Source organism: Cricetulus griseus, chromosome 5, assembly GCF_003668045.3.
Source record: "Cricetulus griseus strain 17A/GY chromosome 5, alternate assembly CriGri-PICRH-1.0, whole genome shotgun sequence".
Lineage (NCBI taxonomy): Eukaryota > Metazoa > Chordata > Mammalia > Rodentia > Cricetidae > Cricetulus > Cricetulus griseus.
Window position 1 is genome coordinate 93,985,940 of NC_048598.1, and position 16,415 is coordinate 94,002,354.

The following is a 16,415-nucleotide window of genomic DNA, read 5'->3' on the forward strand; positions in this document are numbered from 1 at the left end:
AAAAAGTAGCACACATTTGTCCAAAATTGCAGTGCATTGTCCTTTCCCAAGTCATTGCTCCTAAGTAACGTCAACAACCCCTCCAAATTAGACACCTAATTTAAAAGCTTTAAAGAGAAAGGGAGACATTGGCTCCTGATCTTTTAGGTAACATTTTGAGTAAGGATTATCCATATAAGTGAACAGACCAAAGCAATCAATGTAACAAGTCATGACTGATCAGAGGGTCTTCTCTGGATTCTAGCAGTCTATAATGTATAAATGGCAAATGATTTGTTTTGTCAGTTCCTCTCTTTCAACATTTCCCTCACTTGCCACTGGGACAAGGTTTCCCTTGTGTTTGGGAGCAGAAAACCTATAGTTAATTTGGAGAAATTATGACATCCGAAGATCACTTCTATGATCAACAGAAGTAAGTCCTCAGTTTTGACTCTAACTCTGAACACAAAAACATTTTTCTTTGTTTATTTAATCAAAAACTTTACTCCTTTATCAAAAATGTACCTTATGGTGGATATTTTAATCACCATTGGAACTATTTTAAAGAAATATTTTATTATTAAAGAAAAGGCAAGTAAATGGTTAAACAAATTTGCCTTGCAAGCTTAGCCACACAAGTGTGATCACTGTTGCACACTTACCAATACATACACACATTCTACCTATGAGTGCATGCACCCCTCCCCCACACACACACCTAAAAAAACAAAAATAAAGGCTTTCTGTGTTCTCTTCTAGTGATGGTTAACCTTGATTGTTAATTTAGTTGGACTGAGATACACTAAGATGTTAATGAATCACACCACTTAGTGTTTCTGTGATATTTCCAGAAAAGATTTACTACTGATATAAGATATACTGAGAATGTGGGCTATCTAGTAGGCTGAAGGCTCAGATGTAATAAAGCATGGAAGATGGGCAGGTCTCTCTGTCTGACAGGATTCTCTCTCTGTGAGCTTGATGACCACAGTCCTGTGTGCATGAGCAAAATATTTCCCTCTTTTACATCAGTTCTTTCATGCATTTTGTAATGGATATTAAAACTCTGAGTAACATACACTTAATAAAATAGTGATATACCCTTGTAGATTTTATTTAACAACTGTTCATACTTACATCAAATTACATGCCACATTGTATAATTAGCATTGATTCCTCACTTGTATCAAAACAGGAGGTTTAGTGAATACAAAGACAAAAGAGAGAATTAAATTAGTGTGTGTGATAATGCTAAAACAAGAAAATTAAAGCTGTATAATTAGTCAAATCTGCATACTGTTTTGTTTTGCTTTGCTTTGTTTGAAACAAGATCTCAAAAAGCAGAAGTAAGTTTGCCTACACCTTTTTGACTGACCATGAACTTTCAACCTCTGCCTCAGCCTCCTGAGTGTTAAAATTGCAAATACTAACAGCTGTGTCTGGAAAACCCACATTTATGACCAATAAACATATCCAATATCATTTATCAAGAATTAACTGGCCTATGAAATTCTACTCACAAGAAAAATGTATTAAACATGGCTCCATCTTTAACAGATAAAAATAAAGTGTATCTTGTTGCAAATCAGTATTTAAATGAGGCTAAAGTAAGAAGGATGAAAGTGGCAGAGGCAAGGAGTTGCAAGTAGGAACAACAGACTAATAAGTTATGTGAGTCAAATGTGTGTATTAGAAATCACTGATGTGCCTACTGCTTTAACAGTTGCATGATATGGGGATAAGTAACTTCTTCCTAGTTGGATTTGAGCTCTACTCTACCAGAGGAAACTTCTTGGCACTATAGTCATGATCAAAAGCTCCTGGCATGGGATACAAATCGATATTGGAGAGTCTGGCATTGTTGTTCTTAATGGTCATGATGTCAAGTTGCTTTCTAAATACTTAAGTTTATACCAATAGACATGAGCTGCTCTCAAGCAGGGTAAGAGGAGCTTCTGTAGTGAATTGCAGTCAATAGAGAGATGCAGAGCTGGTCAAAGAACTGAGAACAAGAGATGGAAATCTCAGCACTAAATGGGATAGCTATATTACCCCCCTCCTCACATGCACAAGCAAGGCTCAGGGAACCTCATGGGATATGGTATGAAAAGAGTGAAAAAGCCATAGTTTTATGTGGGAAGAGTGCTGTGAAATTTTATCTCATGGACATTGTAATCATGAACTCACAGCAACTGTGGTCACCTAGAGACTATAGAAGATCCAGCAAACAAAATTCTGGCATAGAAGGGTAGGAGATGTCCAAGTCCAACATTGGTAGTGGATACTTTTGGAGGAAGAATCATTCTTGGAGACATGGTTGTGGGTAGGTTCTCTATGTTTCAGTAGATGGCTCTATACCCGTATACATATGGGAAGCACTAACAGTACTTAGTGGGTTTTAAAAAACATGTAAGACATTGGGAGAGAGTAGACATGTTTGAGGTAGAGATGTAATAAATCTGTGAGGGAAATGGAGAGTTTGCTATGCTACAGCATGAGAGGGACCTTGGCAGGTTGTGTCCAAAGTGCCCTATGGCAGGTGAGAGACAGACATACCATGCAGACAGTGTTCATATGAAGGTTATTTTTTTAATTGGGAGAGGGCAATTAAAAGGGGGGTAGTGGTGGAGGGGGTGACTGCACTCTGGGGACAGGGGCAGCAGAAGAGAAGAGACAGAGGCAGAGTGAGAGAGAGAGAGAGAGAGAGAGAGAGAGAGAGAGAATAACAGAGAGAGATAAGCAGAGAGAGATATACAGACACAAACAGAGAGAGGCACAAAGGCCTGCCAGCCTCTTCAGAGGAGCATTGGGAAAGAGAGGACTGGGCAGAGCTAGTCTCTCTCTTTTTTAAAATTTAAATTAGAAACAAGCTTCTTTCACATGTCAATCCCAGTTCACTTTCCCTCCCCTCCTCCCGAGCCCCACACTGACCCCCTATCCCAACCCCTTTCTGCTCCCCAGGGAGAGTGAGGCCTTACATGAGGGATCTTCAAAGTCTGTCATATCATTTGGAGCAGGGCCTAGACCCTCTGCCACGTGTCTAGGCTGAGAGAGTATCCCTCTATGTGGAGAGGGCTCCCAAAGTTCATATGTGTACTAAGGGTTAATACTGATCCACTACCAGTGGCCCCATAGATTGGCCAGACCACCAAACTAACTTCCTTCTTCAGGGAGTCAGGAATAGTCCCAGCTATTAGTCTGGAGTCCATGAGCTCCCCCTTATTCAGATCAGTTGTTTCTGTGGGTTTCTTTGGCATAGTCTTGACCCCTTTGCTCATCACTCCTCCCTCTCTGCAACTGGATTCCAGAGTTCAGCTCAGTGTTTAGCTGTGGGTGCCTGTTTCTGCTTCCATCAGCTACTGGATGAAGGCACTAAGATGGCATATAAGTTAGTCATCAATATCATTATTGGAGAAGGGCATTTAAGGCAGCCTCTCAACTATTGCTTAAATTGTTAGTTGGGGTCAACCTTGTAGATCTCTGGACATTTCCTCTTAAACGTGTCTTTTGCATATGCTTACAGAGCCTTAGGCAGCCATTCAGCACATGTACATAGATTATGTAGTGATATACCACTGAAGGACTCTGGGCCGCCTAAGTATTTGCCTGAGTTCTGACAACCACATCCTGCCAGGTGATGGGGTGAGACAGCATAATGCCTCCTTGCTAATAGAGTTAATCTAGTTCATTGTAAACAAATATGAAATTCTTAAAAGTAGAGAAAAGCGTTTTTAAAGTAGGATTGTATGATTGAGACAGAACACTATATGAAAAAGCTGATATGAGGTAATTAAGACCAGAAAAATACACTTTTTGGAATAAGAGTAAGAAAAATAAGTAATGATATAAAGTTACCAGAATTTTTTACAATATCTCTTAGGATAAAAATAATAATTTAATCTTATAGAAAAATTATTTTTAAAAATATATGAGAGTTTTACCTGGTATGCTTGTCCATCACACATGTGTGGTGTCCATGGAAGTAGAGTAGGATAGAAACCCTGGAACTGCAGTATAGATGGTTTTGAGTTGTAGTGTTGTTGGGAATCTACCTAATCCTCTGCAAACTGTTCTTTATCACCGAGGCATCTGTCTAGTTCCCTTCCCTAAACCTCCTTCAAACAATTTAAAAATTGCTGTTTTATTTAAGTAAACTATCTCATAATGGCATGGGGATGTTTGCTAAGAATCGTCTACCTCAAACATTTGGTTGCTAACTGTTAGTAAATCTGTATAGTATCTGAGAACCAGATAAAATCCAAAATATATTTGTTATAAAAAATTACATTTGTGGTGTAAGATGAAGATGATACTTTAGAAGAAGAAATTTGTCAGAAATAATTTTCATGAAGGAGTATCCATTTTACTCAGGCATTGATCTAAAAAGCTAGAAAGATGTATCATGCAATGCATGCCCCTGAAACTGAAAAGTGAAAAGAAATATCCAATTGCCAATTACTTTCTTTTACATTTTGAAGTTAAAATTCAGTAGGATAATCTAAAGAATAACTTAATGAATTTCAGCCACAAAAACCCAAATATATAATGAGAATAGGAGAGAAGAAAATTATAATAAGAATAACAAATTCCCAGTTGCCTCTGAGGACAATTTAATTATCACTGGTAATCAAGTGCATAGAAGACAATCTATAATCAGAAAAGATCACATCTAATTTCCCCAGATGCACATTTCAACAAAGCAGAAATATGCAAGCGTTATTACCTAGTATAAATTATACCTGGCCTGGTGTGATATTAAGGGTAGGATTATTTTCTTTCTAGGTGTGTTCTTCTGTTGGGTAAATCTTTAAAATGGGTCAGTGAAGATGAATAGAACAGTGAGCATCTTGCATTTAGTCATGAGTTAGAGCATCCCCAGCTCCTAATGAGTTAGTTCTTGTAGTTATGTGAGGGGAATGAATAAACAATTTCAGTAAGGTACTACAAGCGTATGTGTCCAATTTTTATTTAGAAAAGAAGAATTTATTACGTATGATTGTTTCAAATGGTTTATTCCATTGTTGGTTGGGACCCGGGAAGGACATTATGAAGGTAGGATCATCTGGCAGAGAAACTTCATCATCATATCAAGGACAAGACAAAGAAAGTGGGGAGGAGTATGTCAAAAAAATAACCCCAAGGGACTGTGGCCAACCTCCTTCCTTTACCTAGTGCCCACCTCCAAAACTTTCCATAACCTTTCAAATTTACACTGGTAACTGTCACCAACTAACTAAGACATGAATCTTCTGGAGGACATTTCATATTCAAACTATAATACTTACATACCACAACATGGGAAGAAATATTTGAAATCACTCATATATTTTTGAAATAATCTACGGGAATCTTTGTTTATGTTGTTGCCTTCCTAAAAAACAGATGATAATGATGATGATGATGAAGATGGATACATAGATTAGACAGAAAGACAGGCAAATAGATGATAGAGATAAGGCATATAATTAATGAACTTTTTGAGAAAGTGGCCTAAACTGTCTCTAAATTCATTCAACTTTGAACCCTACTTAAACAATCAAGAATAAGCCCTCAATGGTCATTAATTTCCCTCAATATTAATGGTCTTAACTCACCTATAAAAAGACACAGACCAACAGAGTGGATATGAAGACAGAATCCATACTTCTGCTGGATACAAGAAACGCACCTCCAATTCAAAGACAGACATTACCTCAGAGTAAGGGGTTGGGAAAAGATATTCCAATTAAATGGACCCAAGAAATGAGATGAGATAGCTATCCTTGTATCTAGAAATTATACTTCACACTAAAATCAATCAAAAAAGATGAAGAAGGTCATTGCATATTCATCACAGGAAAAATCCATCAGGAAGAAGTCTCAATGCTAAACATTTATGCCCCATCTAGACACCAAAATTAATAAAAGAAACATTATTAAAACTCAAATCATGCTGGGTGGTGGTGGCACATGCCTTTAATCCCAGCACTGGAGAGGCAGAGGCAGGCAGATCTCTGTGAGTTCGAGGCCAGCGTAGAGCGAGTTCCAGAAGAGCCTCCAAAGTCACAGAGAAACCATGTCTCGAAAACAACAGCAAAAAACCTAAAACAACAAAAACCTCAAATCACAAATAAGACCTCACACAGTAATAGTGGGGACACCAACTCCACATCTGACAGAGGACTGATTTCCAAAATTTACAAAGAACTCAAGAAGCTAGTCTCCAAAACACCAAGTTGGATACAGAACTAAGTAGATAATTCTCAGTAGAGGAATCTAAATGGCTTAAAGGCACATAAGAAAGTGTTCAACATCCTTAGCCATCAGGGAAATGCAAATCTAAACAACTCTGAGATACCACCTCACACCTGTCAGAATGGCTAAAATCAAAAACACCCATGACAGTTTATGCTGGAGAGGATGTGGAGAAAGGGGAATACTCCTCCACTGCTGGTGGGAGTGCTAACTCATACAGCCACTTTGGAAATCTGTATGGCGGTTTCTCAGGAAAATGGGAATAAGTCTACCTCAAGACCCAGCAATTCCACTCTTTGGCATATACACACAAAAAAAGCACTTTCATACAACAAGGACATCTCTTCAAGGATGTTCATCACAGAATTATTTGTAATACCCAGAACCTGGAAACAACCTACATGCTCCTCAAATGAAGAATGGATAGAGAAAATGTGGTACATTTACACAATGGAGTACTACCCAGTGGGAAAAAAATGGAATCTTGAAATTTGAAGGCAAATGGATGGAACTAGAAGAAACCATTCTGAGGGAGGTAACCCAGCCACAAAAAAGACAAACATGGTATGTACTCACTCATATGTGGATTTTAGACATGGATTAAAGGATTACTAGCCTACAATCCACACTGCCAGAGAATCTAGTAAACAAGGAGGAACCTAAGAGAGACATACATGGTCCCCTGGAGAAGGGGAAAGGGACAAGATCTCCTGAGCAAATTGGGACCATGGGGGTAGGGGAGAGGGAACTAGGAGAATAAGAAAGGGAGAATAAGAGGGATGAGGAAGACATGATAGGGCAGGGAGGTTGAGTTGAGGGAAGAAAAGAACAGAGCAAGATAAGAGATAATATAATAGAGGGAGACATTATAGGTTTAAAGAGAAATCAGGCACTAGGGAAATGTCTGGAGAACTACAAAGATGACACCAACTAACAATCTAAACAACAGAGGAGAGGGTACCTTGAATGCCCTCTCCTGATAATGAGATTGATGACTAATTCATATGCCATCATATAGCCTTCATCTGGCAGCTGGTGGAAGTATAAACAGACACACACAGCTAAACCTTTAACTGAACTAGAATCCAGTTGCAGAGAAGGAGGACAGATAAGCAAAGAGGTCCATACCAGGCTGGCAAAACCCATAGAAGCAGCTGACGTGAACAAGGGACAGCTCTTGGTCCCCAGACTAATACCTGAGAAAAAAGCATGGGACTGATCCAGACCCCCTGAATATGGGTGTCAGTGAGGAGACCTTGGACATCTATGGCACCTCTTATAGTGGATCACTAATTATCCCTAGCAAAGGAATGGACTTTGAGAGCCCACCCCACTTGGAGGGATACTCCCTGAGCCTGCATTGTTGAACTTGTCGTTAAGCTTTCATCACATGATTTTGGGTAGATCATATTCAAATCATAATGATAGCAAACTTAAGATACAACTGTATTAAATAGTTTGCTTAAAAACATAAAGATGCCGAAGATGGGATTAAGATGTTTACTTAAGTAACCTAAACCTATGAACCATGTTATGTTTGATAATTTCATACTTCAACAGAAAATTGATTAACACTACAACTGAGAGATAAAGTAACTCTTTTCTAAAGACTACTGTTATGATAAATCTTTCGGCCAAGGCGCCGAGCCCCACTGCCACATGTATGCTTTATGCCAGCCGCCCGCCTGATTAGGGCCCAAATGAATACACATAAACTTGTATTAGGTTCAAAGCTGCTTGTCCAATGACTAGGACTTCTCATCTGCTAGCTCAGTCTTAATTATCGTAAATCTATATATGTTATAAGACTTATCGGACACCTTATTTGTGTCCCTCCTTGCCGGTGGCTCACATCCTGCCACTGGAGGAGGCAAACAGTGAAAAAGGGATGCTCCCTGTTTCTCCTTCTTTAAATATGAGTCTCCTCGCTATGTCACTTCCTGCCTGGATCACCACTTCTCTACTACATTTCCCAGAATCCAAATTTACTCCTAGTCCTTCCTAACTTGCCATTTCATTGGCCAAGCAGAACTTTATTAAACAACCAATAAGATAAACATACACGGAAGTACTTCCCCCATCAGACTACCACCTTTATCTCTGTAGATTATATAGAGCAAACTAGGTATAGTGATCTTTGTAAGTTTTTATTTTTCCCCACTGTCCACTATTTTACTGCTCTGTTGAATGAGGGATGAAACTACCCAATGCATAACACAAACAGCTTAGGCAGTTGTTTTATTGATAGAAAAAGTAATTTAGTATTAACGCATGAAAGAGAATTAAAATTGTCCATTTTGATAAATCCACCTATTGCCCAGATTCAATATTGACCAAAGACATCTACCAGATATCTTTAACTTTTTTTTTTAGAACAGTTTTGGGGTTCAAGTGAGAAAATGATGGCTTTGAAATACTATTTTTTTTGTACATCAGTTCATATAAGAAGCCCTAAATACTTCAGGCTGAACTCTCCTTGATGCATAGACTCTTTAACAACTGCTCCTTGTAATGTTGGTCTTATTTCAAATTCAGAAGAACACCCAAATAATGAGACATAGAGAGAACAGAAAATTCTCTCTAGCACCGTTCACTAGGATCTGGAGGCCTTACTCAAAAGTAGGCATCCTTTCAAGTCACACCCACTGCATGTGGCCTACCAAGACCATTTGCAGCTCTCTTTACAGCTTTTATTTTCTTATGGCTCTTTGAAGACTATATAATGACAAGTTTTTTTTTTAAACCATGTTAAATATCATTATAAAATGGAATTAGTAAAGTAAAACTCAAACTACTGTGGTATCTACTTTAATTTTACTTTATTTTTCTTGGAAAAGCAATAATGCTTATATCATGTATGACTATTTATTGGTTTAATCAGTTAATTAGAGCAATGTAGCTCCTCATTATATTGTTAATTTCTACTCAGTCCTGCTTTTAATAAGAATAGACAGCCTCCTCATTATATCTAATGGGACAAAACTTTAATGTGAGACTGCAATTCAGAGCTGTTTCAGCTGTTGTCTGCTGCTGTGTTCTTGACTGCCACTGATGTATTAGAGAAGATAGTTACTGAAGTCTTACTTCTGATACTTATATAACCCTAGGATTTGAACTGAATATATGAAAAAACTCTCTTATACAAGGTAACAAAACTACCATTTGGAATCACATTTACTCAAATTTCATGTTAACTATTTCATCAAGAGATGTAATTATAGAAGATTTGTTTGTGTATTAGTTTGAAAGAGTAAATTTACTTAAAATTTAAGCTTTAAGCACAACCATGCTACTATAATTAGCATAGTGTGAATTCTGTACTCAGAGGAACAAGATGCTCAACTTTAGTTTCCTAAATTTTCAGGAGAAGGAACAATGCTCCTCATTCTCTTGGAAGTTTCAGATAATGCTGTATCAAATGTGCAATGGGCTGTGACAGAACCAAATCCAGGCAGACTGAAATTGGGAATTAACAAAGATAACGATTAAGAAGCTGAACATGTGCAAAGCAGTCTTTCACACAACTAGAAAGTAAAGGAATGTGACATTAATCCACAGAGTCCAGTGTCAAACTGTGCTTCTAACTAGATGACCATGTATAGTGTATAATGTAAATGGAGATTATTTTTAGACTAAAAGGTGTTTTCTTTCATAATTACATTGAAAAATACATGAAAAAAAGAAGATCCAAGATGAAGTCTCTTTATACTCCATCTTCATTCTGTGCTGCTCTAACATGTCTATTATGTTGCCAATTATGTATATAGGTATATGTATGTATGCACTTTGCTATATAATAAGATACATACTAACTATACAGGTCTTTTGTCATTTATAAAAACAATATATAATCTTCAAATACATTTATCATTAAAGATCTAATTTTTCATTTTTCTCTACCAGTCAGAATATGAGTATCCATTAAGTATGCCAGCTTAAGTACATATTTCCAAATGTCTCTTATTTGTCAGAAGAAATTAGCTGCATCCTGCTGACACAGAAGATATTTAATGCCTGGAAATTAAGTCTAACTTTGTAAGTTCCCATAGCCTAGCTCCCATCACAATACAAAGCTAATGGTGATAAGTCAAAACAAATTAGAAGTGTGAGCCGTGTTACCCTTCTTCCCTAATGGCATTGTTTTCTGAATACAGATCAGGCTAAACAATTTTCATGGTAACATTACAATGCATTCTTCTGATGAAAGTACACCTCAATTTTTTCCTAGCTCATTGAAGGTAGCTACATGCTCAGAGATGGATAGAGTTTTTCTAAGGACAATGAGGATTTGGCTGGGAAAATCTCATTTGCAGTGAATAACAAAACCTCAGCTGATGCCAGCAGATTTCAACCACTCAGAGTATTTCTCACACATGGGAAATTTTCTTTTAAGGAAACATGTGAAAGAGTCATAAGTCAAATGGAGGGTCATTATGTGTGCAAATTAGCTGTGATAACAAATGGATTTAGTGACTCTGAGCATTAAATAAGGCAATTGCAATAAATGGGAACATGGAAAAGATTGAAAACTAATCAGAGTGTAAGTTCTATGTTAATTCAAAACTCTAAACACATAAGAACCTGTGTGTGCCCAATCATCCTGACTTTGGGTTCAGGTGTCAAGGTATACCAGATGCCCTACTTGATTATAAGAAAATATTTTAGCTATTTTCCTGTTTGTTTGTGTATTCATATGTTTTAATAATAGTTATTATATACATAGAGGGTTTCATAAGTATATGTAGAATGTATTCTAATCCTACCCACCCTTCATTTTTCTTTTCCTATTTCACATACCTATCTCAAAAGCTCCTTCAGTCTATTTCATGTGTGTGAGGAGGGGTGCTCTCTGTTCATGAGTGTGGGGTTACCAACTGGAGAATGAGCAATCTACTGGTTTTCACATCCATGGAGTAAAATGACTGTCCCTTCCCCTGAAGCTATACTAACTACTTTACAACTCATGGTGAGAAGAGAACTCTGCCATCCACCTAGGAAATTAAATGGTGTTACCATCTTTTTGTGAAATGCTAAAATACCAAATATCATATATGATACCTACAGAAAGGTAGGGAAAATACCTAAAAGGTACAGTCCTGCATAAATGAGAACGCTAGTTAAAACTGTCATAATTTTTATGAACTGAGATATCACTAAGGACCATTGTATGACCCAGTACTTTCTTGGAAATCTGGAAAGCCATGAACATCATAAGGCCTTTTTTATACAAGCTTACAAAGCAGTCCTTAAGGAGTAAACTCTTCCTAACATTTAGGGCCACACAGCAGAAAACAGAACCCAAGGCAGCACAGTGGAGTACTGAAGGTGTGTGAAGCAGTCATAGCTCCCACTAGATCTATTCCTTTCTATGTATACTACTATCATGAAAAATTACGAGTTATAAAATATTTCCTGTCAACATAGATTTCTAACTTTAGAATAATTTAGCTTATATTTATTATATTTATTTTATTTTGATAATGTATTATAATTGCACCATTTTCCTTCCCTTTTCTCCCTCCAAATTCATCCTTATACCCTTCATTCTTTTTCAAATTCATGAATTTTTTCATTAATTGTTGTTAACACACACACACATCTCAGATCCACAAAAAAAGTGAAAAAATTCACATATTTTTCAGAATTGTGTCATTGTCAATTTGGTTCAAGCTATGTTAAATATTGATCACAATTAATTGGGTTGTTGATAAGAAAGAAAGTTTTTAAATATGGCAAAGGGAAAAAATGAACTTAAAATGATATACTAAAAACAATGTATTTAGTATAAATAAGGGTATCAATAGAAGATTACAAAAGTGTTGTGAGACATATAGAAAATAAATAGCAATTGAAATATAATCCACTCAAAAGGCAGAGTTTAGATGTATAGATAACAAGATAAGCTATGAAAGAATAGAAATAGTAGGCAACCCAAAATAGTGAACAAAGGGATTAACTAGCTATATTGCCATATGATATAGAATCTAAGAGAGAAAATGCTATTAGAGAAAAGGGAAAAATCCTAATGAGTTCTGGCCCATCAAAGAGACATAATGATTATAAATAAATATGAAACAAACAAGAGAATTGCCAAATACATGCAAAAGAATCTGACACAATTTCAAAAAGAAAATGATTTGGAATCCAAGATGATGGATGGTACACATACACACATGCATGAACACATGCACACAGACACACAGGGGTGGCTAGACACTCCATGAAAATACATGGGTAAAGGCAGATAATGCCTATCAGAAGAGATGGATGACAACTATAAACTTGTACTATAATGGCAAAGGAAAGCAGGAATTTTTAAAAAGCAGAACCTGAGATAAAAAAAAAATGCTGATTCTGTCCCAGGGGTTATGATGCCCTGGGTAAATTGCACATAGTAAAAATAAACTGAAAGCTTCAATAGAGAAACACCTAGACACATATAAAGATGTGTAAAAAAATATTAACTTTTTCTCAGCAGAAACTTTACAATTCAGCAAAAAAAAATCAAATGATCAATTTAAAGCTATAAAAGACAAATCACAATCCAAACCAGTCTACCCAGGAAAACCATTTGCCATCATTGAAAAAGAAAGAAATACTTTCTATGATAAGCACAGGTTAAATTAATTTATTACTGCCAGTACAGATCTACCAAAGATAATGGAAGAAATACTTTAAACTAAATAGAAAAATAAGCACATCCATGAAAACAATGAACCATACTAAAACAGTAGTTAAGCAAATAAGGAATGTGAAAATATCAAACACCACAAAATCAGCAAAATGATAAAGATTAGTACATATCTTTAAATAGTAACTCTGACTTTTAGTAGTGTCAATTCCCCATCAAATAGCACTGTTTAGCAAACTATATTTTTTTTAAAAAACTAATCTATCAATTGTTTCTCCAAGAAACATATCTCAGCATCAAATACAAAATAATATGTTAAGATAAAGGGATGAAGAAAGAAATTCTAAACAAATGATACTAACAAAAAATCAAGTGTCCATTATTTCACTATAATATTGAACAAAACAGATTTCAAATAAAAATTATTTTTTTTTAAAAAAGTAAGTTATTTCACAATGGATTAAGAAAAAAAATCATCAGAAGGATATTATAGTTTTAAAATAGTATGGACCAAACTAAAATAGTATGGATACACCCAGTTTAATAAAAAAAAATACTGTATATAAAGATACATGTTAACACAACGATAGTAGGGGACCCAGACTTGGCTTTCATGACTATACCCATATGATTTTTAACAAAGATAGAAAACCATATGTGGAGAAAAGACAGCTTGTTCACCTAGTGGTGCTGGCAAACAGGTAGCCACATGTACTGACTGCAAATGGACCAAAGCTATTGTTCTCGGTGTGAATCTCTGCAGCAGTAAGAGACAATATGAGCATAGGCATGGACTTTCAGAGTAAGATTTTAATCTCTCAAGAAGTAATACCTGGACCTTGGTTAAGAGCAATTATTACTCTTGCAGAGGATCTGAGTTCTGTTCCCAGGTACTGCACATTGATTCTTAATGTCCATTAACACCAAGCTCTTGTACATAAAAGATACACATAATCTAATGCAGCCACATCCACATAGACAGAAGTGTAAAAGTAAGTCTTTAAAAGGAGAGAAAGTGCCAACAATTGAAAAATGGACTGTGTGAAATTAAAAAGTTTATGCAGTCACACAAACAATCAGGTGACGAGCCAGCCTACAGGGTGGGAGGGTAATTTTGCTAGTTACACATGTGAAAGAATTTTAATATCTATAACATACTAATAATTCTTAAGCCTGAATGAAATAGAGTAATTAAATCGGCAAATTGCTAATAAAATAGACAATTCTTAAAAGGTGAGAGATAAGTGTTTAAAATTACATAAAAATGGACAAAGTAAAACCTACATTGGGAATCTGTTTCACCCTAGTCAGAACAGCCATCAAGAAAATTACTCAATGTAGATGCCATTGGTGGGAATGTAAACTTGTCAGGGCACTATGAAAATCAGTGTGACCTTTCTCAAAAATATGAAGAGATCTATGCTATGGTCCTGCTGTTAACACTTCTGGATGCTAACAACAAGTTCTCCAAGTCAGCATACCCCAGAGAAACTTGTATTTCAATGTTTGTTGCAGCATTACTTATTTTAGCGATGTTCTGTAACCAAGTGAGGTTTCCAACACTAGTGGACTGGCAAGGGAAAAGTAGTATATCCACAATATTGCACATTTTCAGCTATAAAGAGCAGTGCTATGTTGTTTGTAAGAAAATGGATTCAACTGAGAAAACTGGATTGAGTTAAGTAAATCTCAGAAAGAAAATACCTTCAGTTTTTTCTCATATATGGTTCTTAGATTCTACAGGAATACAAGGAATCATATATGTATATATGTAAAAAAGCATAAACTCGCTATCTAGTAAAACAAAGGGAACTAGCCGGGCGTTGATGGCGAATACCTTTAATCCCAACACTTGGGAGGCAGAGGCAGGTGGATCTCTGTGAGTTTGAGGCCAGCCTGGTCTCGAGAGTGAGTGCCAGGATAGGCTCCAAAGCTACACAGAGAAACCCTGTGTTAAAAAAAAAAAAAAAAAGAAGGGGGAACCAATGTGTTGAGGTAGAGAGGAAGGAGAAGGGGATTACTAAATATAGGAGTGCTCAACAACATCAAATAACTGTCTTAAAATATCCTGATGCAACACAGTACCATGCACAATGTGTATACACAATAAAAATAAAAAGAAATTCAGAATAAAAGCTTTCCGTAACACCATTCAGTAACGTTAATATCCTGCAATCAAAGGTGTTTAAAACAAGTCAGATTAGCAATTTAAACAGCATTATAATCAACTAGATTTAACTAACACATGAAAAACACATCATAAAACATTATGTACATATTTAAAAATAAATGTAAAATTGTAAAAATTAAACAATGCACTTAAATTGATCAAAGAGGAAATATTTAGGAAAATGAAATTATACTTTTTGGTGACTGAAAATGAGATAATACAGAATAATTATGAAATATAGCTAAAAGATATCTGTCCACTTGAAGGCTTTGATTACATCAAGGAGTGAAAAACAATAAATATAACAAATATTTAATGCCATCTATTTACTTTAGAGTCTACAAGTGTTTGAATATACATACACAAATATTATATATATATATATGTGTGTGTGTGTGTGTGTGTGTGTGTGTGTGTGTGTATGGTGTGTGTGTGTGTGTGTGTGTGTGTGTGTGTGTGTGCTTTCCATCATGGATCAAGACAATTTTTACACAACAGCATAATATGGATTGAGAAGTAGACTTTAGAACCAGTAACACAACACGATTATCAAAACACTCAGAACACTGCTTCCTTCTGCATGAAGAGAAACCAGATACAGCAGGCGGACCCACACGCCATGCACCATGAACCATATTCCAGGATGGACATTTTCTTTCTGAAAATGATCTTTTTTTTGGATAAGGGTGGAAAAATTACTGATTAGGCGTGTACTAAGAAGACTTTGTACCAAGACAATCTGGTTTCTATGTCATTTTTTAGAGTTATAACCTGAGATCCCTGAATGTTTACCTAGGATTATAATCCTGACTACTTCTTAGACATCTGAAATGTGTAATCAGTGTCCCCACTCTTCCTCACTCTCCTATCTGAAAGGACAAGACATTAAACCATTGGAAGCTGGCATGTGTGCAGTCTGGGACTCTTCCATGGCAGTTCATTATTCTGGTAGTGGAATATTTATAAATCTCCATCCCTGCTTGAACTCAGGTAAATTTGGTTATTAAGGACATTAATATCCACAATTTCATTTATATTTTTATTGTTATTCCTGGAGATAATATGCTTTCAAATGAGGAAAAAGTGTGATTGAATGGGCCATGGGGCCAAGAAGTCCCCACTGCCATTTCTGTCCTGAGAAGGACTTATCTGTGATGACTACTATCCACTGACAGGCTAAATCAATTCCAGCTTCACAGCCTCACTCTGTCTGGAAATGCTGTTTTCATGCTACATTTAGCAAATGCTTTATTATAATTGAACTTCTATGGAACTACATATTATGCAAATAAATTAATTATCATTTCTAGCATTACAATGGGCTAGTAAATCAGTTCATAATCATATGACACTTAAAATAAATAGAATAACACTCTTTACATTTCCCTGCTGAAGTGTTAA